The following is a 10,532-nucleotide window of genomic DNA, read 5'->3' as shown; positions in this document are numbered from 1 at the left end:
AGAAGCAGAAGAGATCGCAGTGAGACTCTACCAAATCCCTGACTAGAGAAAACCTGGCCCCAGTACACTGTCCAGGCTGACTTGAGGAGGCAGGGTGATGTAGTCAGGATAGAGAAGGTTTGCAGGACTGAAGTGCTGGGTTGGAATCTTGACTCTGCTCTTGTCTCCAGTGAAGGTCTTAATCGCCTCAAGTCTCATCTATAACAAGGGGTAACAACACCTTGCAGAGTTATTCTAAGTGGTAAAACAGATAACATATGTAGCACTTACAGTAGTGGCATTCAGTTCAGTTCAGTCACTCAGTCGTGTCCGACTCTTTGCAACCCCATGAATCGCAGCATGCCAGGCCTCCCTGTCTGTCACCAACTCCCGGAGTTCACCCAAACCCATGTCCATCGAGTCGGTGATGCCATCCAACCATCCCATCCTCTGTCATCCCCTTCTCCTCCTGCCCTCAATCTTTCACAGCATCAGGGTCTTTTCAAATGAGTCAGCTCTTTGCATCAGGTGCCAAAGTACTGGAGTTTCAGCCTCAACATCAGTCCTTTCGATGAACACCCAGGACTGATCTCCTTTAGGATGGACTGGTTGGATCTCCTTGCAGTCCAAGGGACTCTCAAGAGTCTTCTCCAACACCACAGTTCAAAAGCATCAATTCTTCGGTGCTCAGCTTTCTTTATAGTCCAACCCTCATATCCATACATGACCACTGGAAAAACCATAGCCTTGACTAGACGGACCTTTGTTGGCAAAGTAATGTCTCTGCTTTTGAATATGCTATCTAGGTTGATCATAACTTTCCTTCCAAGGAGTAAGCGTTTTTTAATTTCATGGATGCAATCACCATCTGCAGTGATTTTGGAGCCCACTGTTTCCACCGTTTCCCCATCTATTTGCCATGAAGTGATGGGACCGGATGCCATGATATTAATTTTCTGAAAGTTGTGGCATTACAAAAGGGATACTGAGAGGAGATATACACCCAGGTGCAAGTAAAAAGGAGATAATATTATCTGTCAGTTCAGTTCAGTCGCTCAGTCATGTCCGACTCTTTGCAACCCCATGGACTGCAGCACGCCAGGCTTCCCTGTCCATCACCAACTCCCAGAGTTTGCTTAAACTCATGTCCATTGAGTCAGTGATTCCATTCAACCATCTCATCCTCTGTCGTCCCCTTCTCCTCCTGCTTTCAATCTTTCCCAGCATCAGGATCTTTTCAAACAGCAGCTCTTTGCATCAGGTAGTCAAAATATTGGAGTTTTAGCTTCAACACCCTTCCTTCAGTGAATATTCAGGACTGATTTCCTTTAGGATGGACTGGTTGGATCTCCTTGCAGTCCAAGGGACTCTGCATATAAGTTAAATAAGCAGGGTGACAATATACAGCCTTGATGCATCCTTTCCCTATTTGGAAACAGTCTGTTGTTCCATGTCCAGTTCTAACCATTGCTTCCTGACCTGCACACAGATTTCTCAAGAGGCAGGTCAGGTGGTCTGGTATTCCCATCTCTTTCAGAATTTTCCAGTTTGTTTTGATCCACACAGTCAAAGGCTTTGGCATAGTCAATAAAGCAGAAATAGATGTTTTTCTGGAACTCTCTTGCTTTTTCGATGATCCAGCAGATGTTAGCAATTTGATCTCTGATTCCTCTGCCTTTTCTAAATCCAGCCTGAACATCTGGAAGTTCATGGTTCACATATTGTTGAAGCCTGTCTTGGAGAATTTTGAGCATTACCTTACTAGCGTGTGAGATGAATGCAATTGTGAGGTAGTTTGAGCATTCTTTTGCATTGCCTTTCTGAGGGACTGGAATGAAAACTGACCTTTCCCAGTCCTGTGGCCACTGCTGAGCTTTCCAAATTTGTTGGCATATTGAGTGCAGCACTTTCACAGCATCATCTTTTAGGATTTGAAATAGCTGAACTAGAATTCCATCACCTCCACTAGCTTTGTTCATAGTGATGCTTCCTAAGGCCCACTTGACTTCACATTCCAGGATGTCTGGCTCTAGGTCAGTGATCACACCATTATGGTTATCTGGGTCGTGAAGATCTTTTTTGTACAGTTCTTCTGTATATTCTTGCCACCTCTTCTTAATATTTTCTGCTTCTGTTAGGTCTGCACCATTTCTGTCCTTTATTGAGCCCATCTTTGCATGAAATATTCCTGTGGTATCTCTAATTTTCTTGAAGAGATCTCTAGTCTTTCCCATTCTATTGTTTTCCTCTATTTCTTTGCACTGATCACTGAGGAAGGCTTTCTTATCTCTCCTTGCTATTCTTTGGAACTCTGCGTTCAAACTGGTATATCTTTCATTTTCTCCTTTGCTTTTTGCTTCTCTTCTTTTCACAGCTATTTGTAGAGAATTTCAAAGCAATAATAAAATTGGACTTGTTTTTTGTTGTTACAACTCACAGACAATCCTAGACAAACCGGTAATTGGCTTCTTCTCACCCAGGCAGGCAACTCCCACTGAGCTGCTCCCCAACCTTGATACACAACTGGCTTAGTGGCTGGTATATAGTAGAACCTCAGGAAATGCTAGTCTCTGGTTGGTGGAAATAGGCTAAATCTGTGTGAAAACAGATATAATTTTTTAAAAAGTGCCTCTTACTCACAGACCTAGAAAAAGAACTTACGGTTTCCGAGGGGAAGGGATAGTTAGGGAATTTGGGAAGGTTATGTACACACTGTTATATTCAAAATGGATAACAAAAAAGGACTTATTGTACAGCACATGGAACTCTTCTTAATGTTAAATGCCAGCCTGGATAGGAGGGGAGTTTAGGGGGAAATGTATGCATGTATATGTATGGCTGAGCCCATTTGCTCTTTTCCTGAAACTACCACAACACTGTTAATAGGCTATACCCAGATACAAAATAAAAAGTTTAAAATTTGGGGGAAAAAAGAAAAGAACCTCCTGAGCAAAATCTTACCGTAGCTCCACTGAGCCTTAGTTAAAGACAGTGAAAAATGGTATATAGAGGATTTTACAAAAGTGATTTCCCTTGGCACATTGTTTCTACTTTTACCCTATACTTCATCTCCTTTAAAATGAAGACTTCCATCCACAAGCATCAGTATGCAATATGGATTTCATGCTTTCTCATGGGAGACAGACTGCTCATATCACCCACAAAGTATTTTCCTCCAAAATCTCCATGACACATCTCCATTTCTCCAAAACATATTCTTCTATATCCACAGGGCCACCTTTCTCTCTACCTTTCCCCACATAGACTTTGCATCTTCTCCAGCTACAGTACCTGGCTGTGGATCTCTCCTCTGGGTCTCCTTTAATCTCTCTTCTGTTTCAGCTAGAGCAGTTTAGATCCATCCCACCTTCATATAAGAAATGACCAGCAAACATCAGATGCTTCAGTCACCCTGTGTTAAACTGAGTTCACAGTATATAACAAAAGTAACAGTAACAAAACCTTACATTTTTCTTGTTCACAAAACTTTTTTGTGGAAATTTTTACATTATGCCTTTGTGCTCATTAACATATAGAACTAGCCTATCCAATAAAAAGTCATATCATTAACTTTACAATAAATCACCCAGTTGGGTCTTAATAAAATTATTTCAAAACATTCAGTAAGAAAGCCCAATAAGGGTTAAGAATCATACTGATATTTACTCAATTCTCTGCTCTTTACACTCATCTTCTCAAGAGGACCCTAAGAAAAACTAAAAACTTAAGTCTAATGTGTGTGCTTAGTCACTCAGTCATGTCCAACTCTTTGTGACCCCATGGACTGCAGCCCACCAGGCTCCTCTGTCCATGGGGATTCTCCAGGCAAGAATACTGGAGTGGGTTGCCGTGCCCTCCTCCAGGGGATCATCCCAATCCAGGGATCAAACCCAGGTCTCCCACATTGCAGGCGGGTTCTCTACCAACTGAGCCACCAGGGAAGCCCAACAGAGCATAATTTTTATTTCATTCTTCAGTTCAGTTCAGTTCAATTCAGTCGCTCAGTCATGTCCGACTCTGCGACCCCATGAATTGCAGCACGCCAGGCCTCCCTGTTCATCACCAACTCCTGGAGTTTTCTTAATTATCATCAAAATATTGTTGATTTACAAAAACTTCACAAAAGCATACACATTGATGCAATGGAAGCAATATAATAATAGAGTGAAAAAAGATGAGGTAATCCCTATAGAAGTCATTTAGTATAACTCTTATTTTAGAGTCAGGGTTCAGTGTGGCCATCAGTAGAAACTACTTAAGCAGAAAAGTTACTTGTTGGAAAGCTATTGAGTAGCTCAGAGAATCAACATGAAGACTCAAAAACAATGTTGAAAAAATGGTCAGGAACCAAAGAAGGTAGCCAAGTAGGACAGCCAAAATCATCCCACAAGAACTGTTCTGGACTACCAGTGGACATACCAACACTGGACACCCATCATTACACTCCTGGACTCTTACTTCCACTACCATATAAGTAATCTCTGGCTGTCCCTGCATCTCTGCGTCAGGCCTTTAAGAGTCAAAGTTCTAGGCAAGGGTACCCAACTAGGTTAATCCAGGGTCACATTTCTATGGAGCCATCACTCCCCCACCTTAATAGCTTATATATGCATGGACGTCAAGGTGGTACCTGCAGGTGTCCCAGGCAACAGTGTCAGAATCTCCAAGGTGGGGAGGAAAAGACAGGAGCCATAGGCCCAGGATGAGGCATTGTCAGGTTGTATCTGCATGATGCTGGTCATTGCCCACACACATCTGGTGATCTTATTCTACAGTGGCCAATGAGGCCAAAAGGACTTAAAGTATAAATAAGAAAGCCTTGCATATTTTAGGACTTTGTTTCCCACTCTTTGATACACAAGTGTCTCATGACCAACATGTTAACTATCTTACCAAAGCATTATGATGCTCACTACTTCCCACTCCTCTGATTTTACCAGTATGATGTCATCAATGTACTGCTGCTGCTGCTGCTAAGTCGCTTCAGTTGTGTCCGACTCTGTGCGACCCCATAGACAGCAGCCCATCAGGCTCCACCATCCCTGGGATTCTCTAGGCAAGAACACTGGAGTGGGTTGCCATTTCCTTCTCCAATGCATGAAAGTGAAAAGTGAAAGTGAAGTCGCTCAGTCGTGTCCGACTCTTAGCAACCCCATGGACTGCAGCCTACCAGGCTCCTCCATCCATGGGATTTTCCAGGCAAGAGTACTGGAGTGGGGTGCCATCGCCTACTAAACCTATATAATCTCTTGGTGAAGAGTGGGAATGGCCAAGGTCCCAAGGAGACCATGGGGTGGCATAAAGTCATGATGTTGGTATTATCAGAGGCAATTTAGCCAAAGTTTATGCTTGTTCCAGTTGAAAGTGAAAGTTTGCTGATATTTTCTACTAATGGAGTACTGGAGAGAAATGCCAATTCAGCTGTTAACTCCAGTAGCCAAGCAGGATCAATTTGTTCCAGGTAAGGAAACTACATTCAGGATGCAGCTGAAGTCATCTCTTAATTAAGATTAAGAAAATCCATTGTTAATCTCTAAAATCCTTCTATATGTAGCATTGGCCAAACAGATTTAAAATGAGGATGTGGACTGAAGGCAATTATAGATTCAATGCAGTCTCTTATCAGATTACCAGTGGCATTTTCCCAGAACTAGAAAAAAAATTTTTTTAATCTGTATGGAAACACAAAAGACCCTGAATAGCCAAAGCAATCCTGAAAAGGAAAAACAGAGGGGGAGGAATCAGGCTCTCTGACTTCAGATTATACTACAAAGCGCAGTAATCAAAACAGTATGGTACTGTTTTCCACAATATGGCAAAATCACCATAAGCCCTAATGGGTTTTACTGACCCTTTGAACAATTGAAAAATACAACTCTGGACAACAGGTCCCACATCAGTTATACAGGTATAATAATAGAAATAATAGAAATAATAATAATAGAAAAATTGGAAAATGACTATGAGCAAAATGAAAAAAATTTAAATCATCAAGTGATGATTTTTATCATTTTATAAACATTTTTATATCAACAAAAGTTATTCTACAACATCTTTTTTCTGACTTTATTTACACTATTAAAATTTGACTAAATTCACAGGCAGAATATGTTATTTTAATGGTCAGTGTTCTAATAGGAACACCACTCAAAATGGTTGATTATAGTAACAGGCAAAGTAATACTTCTAAGAGCAGAAATAAAATTCTTCTAAGTACCTAATCAAGCAGAATCTTAATGACTTCTCAGGATCTTCTCCAAGACCGCCTTTGCACAATCTTCCCCACTCATGTTAACTCCACGCCTAATCAAGGAAATCCCATGCCAGAGAAATGTCACTAAGGAATTAACCAGGAAAAAAATAAAGAATTTATGCAAACAGCTACATACTAAATTACTACACTCAATTAGGTAATTAAATCTCAGCTGCTTGCACAAGGTAAGGCCCAAATAAACATGTGGTGAATGAGAAGTGAATGGTTGAGGAAGTCAAGAAGGAAAACAATAACCTGCTTTTGGGTGAACTTGAAAAATTCAAGGGAAAAGGAAAAAAATGATACAGTTTCAATATTTCTTTATCAGACTATGAAGGAAAGTTAGCACATGGGAAATTATTTATATCTCCATTTGACTTTTAAAACAGAGATTGATTTTTAATTGTAAGATACTGGTTAATATCAATAGAAATGAGCCTACTAAAAATTGAAATACAAGGACAAAACATATTTATAAGGAAGCATATAGAAATGATGATGTCTCTTGTTGAATGCATCCTTGGAAACACATGCTCTGTTAGACAAATAACGACAATTTTTCATGCTATCTCAAGCAATAATGGATTAAATCGTTGCTACTTTACACAGATGTGCATAAACTAGGGACACAGGATTCACCCAATAATATAAAACTTATATTGGAAATGGTCTTAGAACTTAATCATTCCAGTGTTCCAATTAAAGGATCCACTTAATACAATCCCTAGGAGATGGTGTTCATGGAAGTCTCTGGCAGACAAAGAAAAGTATATGCAAGGGTTATCAGGGTGGAAAGACAATCTTGAGACAGCATAAATAGAGTTTATTTCCTATTTTCCTTGGAGAAATCATCAGAGGACAGTTATGGGAATGATACTCACAGAGAAAGATTTTTAAATAAAATTGAAACACCATTCAGCCAACCTTGAGAAAAGAAAATGACAATGAACTTCACGCTGCTTTGTTTTTCAATCTCTGATCAGTTTTCTAAATATCCATGAAGTCCACAAAAGGAAAAAGGAAAGACTTTCATGATAAGCCTTTTCATTCTATTTAAATTATAAAGCAGAAAAACATCCTAAAAGGGAAAAGGTGAAATGTTACAATGGGCTCCTGAGGGAATATGGCTAAATTCACTTAGTCTCTGGAGATGTTTGAAAATTGGACTGCCTTAAGTATATAGCCTTAGGGAGAGAATGGCTGGCTGACCTCTCCAAGACCACAGTTGCCCACTATCAAACACACCGCATCAGTGCTCTCACGGCCTCTTTCTTGTGCTGAAGGAAGAATTCAGGAAGTTCAGTGACTCTCGAGGTCAAATTTAAGGAGTCCAAGAATTCTACAGTTTTGCCAAGAACCTCGGAGTTTATTGTTGGTTTTTAAGGATGGGTGAGCAACTTTATGAAAGACAGAGGTAAAAAAAAAAAGTGCTTCAGTAAAGGTTCAAGTACTTTTTGACACATTTCGGCAAACTTTTATTCCTTTTCTGTTAGGTCTGAGATTTGATTTTAACTTGTTACCCTGCTACCATTTTCATGGATGCTAGCAGAAGACATGCGGTATCTGGTTAGAGATGTGGGACTCATGGCACAGTAAGCACCGTGAGCATTAGTATGTTTCCATCAGCTCCACTTGGCCTTCTAGTAGAGGCTACGTGTAGGTCCAGACAGATGCCCACACACAGTGGGTGGGAGGCACTCCTCTACAAGAGACAAACACAAAGCACTGGGAACTCACCATGTCATAGGAAGCATAATCAAGTCTGTGTTGTCCCAAAGGGAGACTTTACTTCATGCCTCAAGCTTGCTCGCTGCTTGAGTGAGCACCGTCCTGAGCAACGGTCTAGGTGTAAAGTGATGTTGCCTTGTATTCTCGGCATGCTCATCAAGATGCATAGAATGCCTACAGAAGTCTGTCTCTCCCATTATTTCCTCCCACTATTCCATTCTCTTACCCAATCGTCCTCTGTCTCCTGAAACTGTAGGAAAAAGGAAACTATTGGATAGACTCAGACCCCTCCCAGCCTATCTTCCCACATCTTTGAGGTCTGTGGCCTGAGAAGAGTCCCACAGCCTCAGAGATTGTCATACGATTTCAGATTCTGAGAAATAAGTGTCCTCATTCACAGGATCTCTTCTATGGTCACCCAGGAGGAAAGGTGGCTGTCCTTCCTTCTTCTTAAACACTAGATGCCCACAGATTTAACCTGTTCCCCTCTTGTCCAATTTTCATCTCTCTCCTAATAGCACTAGAAACATCTTACACCTCCATATACAGATTCTCCAAGAGATGGATTTTCTCAGACTCTCACTCATCAGCAAGGTACTATCTATAGGCATACCTGAGAAAGATGAATTTGAGCAAGCAAAATATTGAATTATTAAAGCATTGTGGCTGCACTTCAGAATCAATAGTGATTCAACACATCCCATTTTCTGCAAGGTTTACCTCTATATAACTAGTCACAACAGCCATGACCAGTGATGTTTACATCTTGGGTCAAAGAAGATTCCACCTCCCAGTCATCTTGCCACCCTCTTTTTCTTCATCCAGAAAGGCATAACGAAAGCAAGTCAAAGAGATGTCATTGTAGAGGAAATTTTGAATTCATTTTTATCTATTTGGTCAGAAAGTAAATCACTTGCAAGCTGGATCACTTTATCTACTAATGATACTACTAATTGTAACTACTAATGTTACAATTAAATGGCTGGTGTCCAGCTCACAGATGACCACAGACAGCACATCAGTAAACAATGACCTGCAAGTCAGAACCTCTGAAACCTTAAGAATGCATCCAATGTGAATTTTCATAAAAACATTTCTCGACTGGATTAGTTTTGGTTTCAGCATTTTTAGGTTAATTTGGGGAAAGTACCAAGAAACTGTACATGAAATTGTTCAAGTTCTAGGAGCACTTTGAGTACTGCTATGAGAAGGGTTTAATTCCATTACTTTGTCTCTCCATCTCTCCGTCTCACACACACACACACACACACACACACATGACACTGGTCTTGTATAACTCTTACACTTGAAAGAGAGACCTTTATCACATTTGCTTGGCTTCTACACCAACCAGATACTTGTGCAATGCCTGTGGGGAGGCAGAGGAGGGGTAATCCCAGAGGCAGGTCCTCCTACAAAAGTTTTTTGCAAGAAGTTAACTCAGCATGTGATACTCCCACTACTTCTCCTAGCTCTATATTGGGAAGTTCCCAGGTTTAGGCACTCAGCTGCCAAAGAGGCAGTCTCTGTGCCCTTGGGCACAAGGTACATAGACTGATAGGCTGTCCCTGTTTCTCCCTCTCTGTCCATACCTAGTGATCTCTGATCTCTCTGATTTTAATACTCCCAAACCACACTCATTATTTACAGATCATGGAGAGGTAGGAGGGAGAATTAGTAGCATTTCCATGAGAAGAATATTGCACAATGGGAGCTCCAGAGGTTTATGCTGCCATTTATCAGGCTCTCACCAAACACGGGCTCTAGGTGTTCTGTCAGCTTGGATTTCTTTAATTTTCACAACAGTCCTCGTAGTCTTTCCTGATAGATGAAGAATCAGATGCTGAAACAGTGTAAATGCTTTGCTCGTGGGCCTGGGCCCCAAGCCCATCCTCTGTCCATGGAGTATGCTATAAAAGGTTCAAAGAGGCATTTCCTAGAATTTGAACTGTTACCTCAAGGAAGCATTGTTTATTTGTTCTTTCTGCTAAGTGAGCTTAAATTACACAGAAATAAAGTTTGGGTAGACAATTTAACAATGATCTACTAAAACAGGGGCTGGAAAAAGAGTGAACACTCCATCCTTAACAGCATCAGTAAGGACAACAGCAACTGGCCATCTTGAATTGTTTAGGGAAAACAGAGGAAATCTTTTTTTCTTTCAAGGTCAACTGTTCCAGAGGGAAAAACTGAATCAAGGGAATACTAATCGCTAAGATTTCATGTAGTACTTATCCTGTGCCAGACCTTACTGAAGTGCTTTATATTAGGTAATAAAACTAAAATCAGAAAAAGTGGAGTCCAAGTTTTTCCTTGGAAAAATAAATACTGTCCTCAACCTATTTTTAAATTACAAGCAGTAAAATTTTTTCACAATTGCCATCAAACTAATACTGCAGCTCCACGCAGTTTAGAAGTTGGCCGTTTAAAACCTGCGAGGCGTGGGGAGGAAAGGGGAACAAGAGAGAGAGGAAAAGAGGGGTAGCCGTGCGGGCGGGGGAGAAGATGTAGGAGAAACACATTTAAAGGCGGGGGGAAAGGAGAATAGAAGAGGAAGAATCAAAAGTAGAGA

Source organism: Bos grunniens, chromosome 8 (genome assembly GCF_055505025.1).
Source record: "Bos grunniens cultivar Pamir isolate PY7600 chromosome 8, Bosgru_T2T1.0, whole genome shotgun sequence".
NCBI lineage: Eukaryota > Metazoa > Chordata > Mammalia > Artiodactyla > Bovidae > Bos > Bos grunniens.
The sequence above is the reverse complement of the archived record's forward strand: the minus strand, read 5'-3'. Positions refer to the sequence as shown.